The 7,500-nt window shown below is 46.5% G+C and overlaps 1 protein-coding gene across 1 annotated transcript in view; it reads left to right on the plus strand.

Annotated features, from left to right (window-relative positions):
- The window catches only part of dync2h1 (dynein cytoplasmic 2 heavy chain 1), a 135,490-nt gene that overhangs the window by 122,905 nt on the left and 5,085 nt on the right, over positions 1-7,500 (plus strand). The gene's annotated exons all lie outside the window — the stretch shown is intronic.

Here is a 7,500-nt window from a genome sequence, read left to right on the forward strand (position 1 = left end):
ATGCAGAGGCCAAAACACCCATAAAAAACACCGTTGCTCCCTCCAGTGCATTCCAACTCAGAGAGGGATGGGAGAGAGGGATGAGATGGCTAAACACACACTTTATCTTCTCTCTCTCTCTCTCTCTCTCTCTCTCTCTCTCTCTCTCTCTCTCTCACTCTCTCTCTCACACACACACAACACACACACACACACACACACACACATACCCATTTTCATATGGTTATGTATACAGTCAGTCAGTCACTCTCTCTCACAGGCACATGTATTCACATGCACCAACTGCACACATTCATTCAAATGAAGTTTCTCTCTGAAAGCCACTGCATTGGTCAAAGGCTGAGCGAGCTTGTGGTCAGTCTGAAAGGAATGTCCTTCCATTGTCCATTTGTGGAAGGAAAGAAAGGACTGCAGAGAGAGCATCTGGCCATGGCAGTCTGTTCAACATGCCTTTTGCAGTGCAACCATCCACAAGCACACACAAGTATTCACAAACACACACACACACACACACACACACACACACACACACACACACAGACACACACACACACACACACACACACACTCACCTATACAGAACCTCACTAGCACGACTCATTCTTTCACACACACAGGCATCTCATATACACACAAAAGAGAGATCGAGAGAGCAAAAGAGAGAGAGAGAGAGAGGGAGAGAGAGAGAGAGAGAGAGAGAGAGAGAGAGAGAGAGAAAGAGAATAGCTTTGCAATGCATTGCTGTACAATCTGTACATCTTCCACATTGTGGTTTCCAGGAGTCTCTAGTTACAGTGATCTCCAGCGTGAACAGCATGGCTTAATGTGCAACATGAGACTGTCACATTCCTCTAGGCTCCTGTCTCCTCACAGCGCAGCACGGTGATGGAGTCGAGACACTGTACACACACACACACACACACACACACACACACACACATGCCAACGGTTCAAGCAATAGAAATCAGGGAATTCAGCATCAGTGTCTTATGCCATGTTTGTCAAGGGGCATCCACATAATAGTGACCCACATTCAGTTCAAATTCAAATGTCACCCACTCAGTAGAGGGAGATATTTGTCAGCCAAGTAATATGGCACGAGACCAGCCCTAACTGTTACAGTTATGATAACAATTCAAAAGTGCTTTTGCACACCTCTTTGTTTAGGACAGGTGCATCGGACAAGGTAAAGGTTACCAGTGAAACTAATTCCGCATGCAAAAAAACATTTATTCACACAACGTTTTGGTCATGTGTGAATAAATGTTTTTTTTTTTTTTTTTTTTGCATTGGTAATGGACAGTGTGCGGGACTTCTTCTGTAAGTATCACAGTTATGATAACAACATTTGACCACTTGCGGTCATATAGGTTTTGTCAAAGGTCTTTTCTGATCCATTTTTGGGACAATGATTCCCAAGTTTCCCAAGTTTCCCAGGCCACTCTGGCACATGCAACTTGCATATGGTCCCACCAGGCTGATGAGGAATACTAGCTTTTGGAGAAGGAATAGAAGCTTTTTGAGGAGCGTGATTTATCTTCTCCGGACAGGACTTAGCAGTGGTCATATTATGTACCGCTCAAAACTCATCACGCAAACACTCCACTTCAGGCTTACAACCGTACAAATATTTGCGCGGAAACTGCCATCGTTTTTCTTTTTTTAAACTAGTGAGCACCTTGACGTCTTGCTTGCGTTTCTCGCACTCTTCAGACTTAACACTGTCGGTGAGGAGATTCCCACAGCAAAAAAAAAAAAAAAAAAACTAAGCTGTGTTTATAAAAGGCTGAAGCATTACGACTGGTGATAATCGCTCTTGTCTGGGCAGTCACTCGTCCTGATTGTCCTCCAGTCGACTGCTCTTCGCATGCGTCTCATTCCCCCCCACCTCCCCCCCCAACGAAATCCGCTAACCTTTTCCCAGCTCACATGGCTGTAATTACACGTGAGAAATGATTCGTGTAAAACAGAGGGAAAGATTTCATTTCTCACATGGTTAAAAACTAATGAAATAGATCACGCTATCAGCAGACTCACTAATGTGTTTATAATGAGTTACATGCCAAAATGCGTTCTGTGGAATTATATTGTGGGGGAAAAAAAAAAGTTGAACTGGAGACCATGCACATGGTGCTGGGAGTTGTGCTCTGCTGGGTTGGGACTGATTGAGAGGGGTTTAGCTGTGCATGCTTGACCCAGTGAGACCCACCCATCCCCATCTCTGTGTCTCTGCAGGAGTGTAAAGGCCCCTTTGTAGATATTATGTGTGATTTTGGGACTATAAATAGATTTTTGGCTGTCGGTTAATGATGAATTGCAGTTGTATTATATTGTGTTATATTTTATTGTATGTGTGTGTCTCTGTGTGTGTGAGAGTGAGAGAGAGAGACATAGATGTACTAAGACAGCGCTAATAGCGAGTTTTTGTATGCGCAGAGTGCGAACGCTGTGCTTTGCTATACTGCGTGGAATTTACTAAGCTATCACTTCATTACGTTAACTGCGTTCAGTGCCGCCCGTTCCCGCACCCTGTAACACGCCAATTGCGTGTGCAGAGCTGAACAACGAGCGCAGTTGAATGTTGCAACATTAAAAAGAATCAAAGTTTAGCGATCATACATGATACAAAGAAATGTCAACGAGCAGCGACAGACAGAGTAGGCCTAGTAGTTCTTCAAATCCACTTAAAAAATACTTGAACTATTTACTGCACGTAGACTTGGGATATGATTTAATGCCTAGTCAGATGATTTAATGCCTAACAGATTGGGAAGTGTAGGCTATGTCGTGAAAGAGAAAATACGATATTGAGAGGCAAACAAAAGTTAAGGTTGCTTTTGACATAGTACAATGAAGAAAACGGATGCTCTGAATATTGATTCAGCTGTCTCTAAAAGTTTTTCTAATAGACGCATTTAACCGCAATCTGAATTACACCTGCTTTCAGAAGGCGGAAGTTTTTCAACGCAAAATAGACGTGCGCTGTTTTCATACATCTGGCAGAATACTTAATCAATCGCTATTAGCACCTCTCCTCCCCTGTACTTGCGTGTTACACCCATTTTCAGCTGATCCGCCCAGGAATTAATATGCATGACACGGAAAAGCGCAAATAGCCATTTTCAGCTCTCATGGCAGGCAGTCTGCGCGTTTCCCTCATTGCGGCCTGTCTGTACATATCCTCCCCATATTTATACGCGCACGTTACGCCTGAAATGGGCGCAAAACGTTAGTACATCTGGCCCAGAGAGAGAAAGAGAGAGAGAATGAGCAAGAGAGACCTACAGAGAGAGTGTGTGTAAGTGTGTGCGTGTACGTTTGAGAGAGAGAGAGAGAGAGAGAGAGAGAGAGAGAGAGAGAGAGAGAGAGAGAGAGAGAGAGAGAGAGAGAGAGAGAGAGAGAGAGAGAGAGAGAGAGAGAGAGAGAGAGAGAGAGAGAGAGAGAGTGAGTGAGTGAGTGGGAGTGGTTGCTTTGTGGTGTGTTTGGAGCGTAGGATAGGCTGCATGGTTGACTGGTGGTGTTACTGGCAGGTCTGCGGGGAGGGCTGTGGGGTTTCCAGGGTGGAGGTGGTGGTGGCGGCGGGTGGAGTGGGCCGCCGTGGCGCCGAATCTTTGATAGATTTTTGGGGCTGCAGCCGTCTCGCTTGCGTGGAGATAATGAGAACGCCGCAACTCTCTGTAAAGAGCTGTCAGCCCAGGCAGAGGACATGACAACTAGGTCTTTGCCTACCTTCGCTTACACACAAAGCACCCCCCCACGCCCCCATCACCACCTCAACACACACACACATACATACACACACGCACACACACACACACACACACACACGCACACACACAGTGCACAAATGCACAAATACAATAACCCCTAGAAATTGTCATGTAGTGGGCTCCCACACTCTCTTAATGTGCTTGTTCCTGCTCACAGCCAATGATCACTGAGATGCATGCACATTCATATGGCAAAGTAGAGCCAGGTAGAGTCCTCCCCCTCCACACTCATTCTTCATCATGCTCTCAACACTTTCTACTACACCTAATTTATGTTTATAGCTCACACACACACACACACACACACACACACACACACACACACACAGTCTAACATGCACAGGCACAGTCTCTTTAAACACACCGTACAGTCTCTTGCCAAATGGAAGTGGTAATAGCAATTCAGACAGCCTTCACTCAGAGCCCAGTAGCAAACAGTGTCAATTAACCTTGGCACAGGCTGCAGAGCTCTCTCTCCCTCCTCTATAGCTTTCACTTTTTCCCCTTTACATTTCCATCTGTCTTTTCACATCTGGCTCTCTCTGTGTCGTCGCTCCATCTACCTTTTTCCCCCTCTGTTCTTTTTCTCCATGTCCTCCCTCCTCCTCTTCCTGCTTTCTCTCTCCTCTCTCCACGTAAATGATCAATATTAGCAGATGTGGCTGAATGCAGACCCTGTATGTAGAATGCACTGCACCCTAGGCTCCTCGCAAAGTTTATGCGTGTCGGTACGTCTCGCTAGGGTGCGTCTGATGAATGCTAACCAGCATAGCCCTGCAAAAATGGCTAACTGCTGTGTGTGTGTGTGCCAAAGTTCCGCGAGCGGGCAACAGTGGTAGTAGTAGCCGGAGTGTCTTATCGTCGGCGCGCCTCGCTTCGTGCCAATGAGGCGTGCTGTCCAAATCGGCTTACGGTCCGGCCCATAATCTCCCGAGCTCCTGCGCTGGGTGCCGGACGAGCCCCCGCAACAGCAGCGGCCAGTTATCTGCGGCGTGTTAACAGCAGAGAGCGGGAAATGTCACGGCTCATAATTATGCTGCTCTGACCACCCTCTGACTCTCGCTCCGTGTCGCCCCGCCAACATACACATCTGTATGAGTTGGTAAGGAGAAGATTATATTTAAGTTTTAACCACCAGGAAAACTTAATGTATTTTTAGTTTTTTTTAATCCCAGTCACAGTTCTTTTTGTTTATGGACCAAAGAGCATAAACAATGTATGCTGCTTGCACAAAGCTACACACACACATTGTGGACCAATACACATGCATGCACATGCTTGCATATATGTGGTCCAGGATGCTACCATGCAAGACTACACACTATCTGTCGATGCGTAGGATGGTGAGTGGTCATTGTCTTGCCCATCACATGGCTGACCTTTAACATGTTTGTACCAAGAGAATCCTTTTTTTTTCTGGCACTCATAAGCAAACATGCTCTCTTAAAGGAGAAATCCGGCGAGTTTTCATATAGATCTCCGCTTCTCGAGGTCAAAGAGTACCGTTGGTTCAAAACAATACGAAAACAATCGGTTTTACATAGCACGAGTTGCTATACCCTGCATCTAATGCAGCCAGGCAGCTACAGTGCTACCCTCTGGGGGGCATGTCCGTGAGTGAGCCCCCATCTACATGCCCCCAGAGTGTAGCACTGTAGCTGCATGGCTGCGTTAGCTGCGGGGTGTAGCAACTCGAGTAAAACCGATTGTTCTCGTTTTGTTTCATACCGACAGTAGTTGGTGACCTCGAGAAATGGAGATTTATTTGGAAACTCACCGGATTTCTCCTGTAAGGCTCCTCTTTAAGGGTGTCTTTAGTTGCTATGGTAATAACAATAGGAGGTCGCATGAAGGCGTTCTGGCTCCGCCCATTAGCAGAAGTCTGAGCACTGAAGCAGAATGAGAATGAAAGTGTGTGTGTGTGTGTGTGTGTGTGTGTGTGTGTGTGTGTGTGTGTGTGTGTGTGTGTGTGTGTGTGTGTGTGTGTGTGTGTGTGTGTGTGTGTGTGTGTGTGTGTGTGTGTGTGTGTGTGTGTGTGTGTGTGTGTGTGTGTGTGTGTGTGTGTGTGTGTGTGTGTGTGTGTGAGAAAGTAATAGGTGTGCAGGGAGGCATGACTGCATGGGTACATGGGTGCAAATTAATGTTGCCTGGTGTTTGATGTGTATGCGTGTAGCAAATAATTTGTATGTATATGAGATGCCGCGGTCTTGTGTTTTATGTGTGTGTGTATGTGTGCGTGTGTCTATAAGATGCCGGGGTCCTGTGTTTTATGTGTGTGTGTGTGTGTGTGTGTGTGTGTGTGTGTGTGTGTGTGTGTGTGTGTGTGTGTGTTTGTGTGTATCTGTGTGTGTTCTTTGGATAACGTCTGCTCACACAGGCAGGAGTAAATCTGCGCTTGCTGCTAAAGACAAACTTGACCTTAACCGCGAGAGGCATTGTGTTCACTCAACCTGCACTGCATACCAATGGTGTTTATTTTTGTGTGCGTGTGTGCGTGTGTGCGTATGTGCGTGGGTGTGTGTGTGTGTGTGTATGTGTGTGGTATTAACGGTTATTCTTCCTGGCCTCTCTAATTCAGCACCACATCCAGACATGTGTGAAAAAGCGATTCTCCTCACCAGCAACAACACTCAAGCCCATTTTTTCCAGGGCGAAATTCAATTAAAGCACAATCCTACCAAGGCCGCACGAGTTCATAATCAGCTTTTCCAACATGTAATTAACTGCCACACGCACATACGTGCACTCGCCTTTTCCCTCCCATCGCTCTCATCTCACACTCTTAATTGTGCGTGAGGGTAACGTGCTGCCGTACTGGTGCGGGGGAAACATCATCGTGGCCGAATCAGCGATTATTAGTTACGCTTCGTCAAAGGCCAGCTTATTGATGCTAATTACCTAAGTTTTGCGTAATATGGCTAATTGGGAAGAGAGGAGAGTGTGACCGTGGGCAGTGATTGGACTGTTTAAACGGAGCGGTCGGCCAGCGATCCATCTGACCCGTGTTTAGCCTCGGCTGAGTTGGCCGATAGTAGGTGTAAATGAGGAGTGTGTGTTTGTCTTGTGTTGTGTGTGTGTGTGTGTGTGTGTGTGTGTGTGTGAGTGAGTGAATGGGCACAGTAATCATGCGTTATCTTCCTCCACATGAATACACACAAACACACGCACACACACGCACACACACAGTCACACACACACACACACACACACACACACACACACACACACACACACACACACACACACACACATACACACACACACACACACACACACACAAACACACCCAATCTCTCACAGGATTTGATAATGAAATGACTGTGTCAATGCATTATAGGGGGATTATAAGGGTCTAGCTGGCCGTGTGCTTTGAGAGGCGAGGCTCAGGCATCTTTATTTACCCCTGTGACTGACATTGAGCCGAAGGGCCCGGCTAATCACAGGCTTGGGAGCTGGCTCTGAATGCCAATAGCGTCGGGGCCAGAGTCTACTCGCTCGCACCCACATGCATGCACATACACAAACATGATCAATGCAGAGACGTGCAAATACACCTACGGGTGTTTTGATGCTAACTTTGGACCATAGACTGTAAAAAAATAGCTTTGGACCCTTGCACATCAGTAGGCAAATCAGTTGCACTGGTCCTGAATAATATATCAAGAAACCGCAGAAAAGCAGCACAGCAGGGCAACATCAACTCCACTGTGTGTGTGTGTGTGTGTGTGTG

This window comes from Sardina pilchardus, chromosome 13 (genome assembly GCF_963854185.1).
Source record: "Sardina pilchardus chromosome 13, fSarPil1.1, whole genome shotgun sequence".
In the NCBI taxonomy this organism is placed as follows: domain Eukaryota; kingdom Metazoa; phylum Chordata; class Actinopteri; order Clupeiformes; family Clupeidae; genus Sardina; species Sardina pilchardus.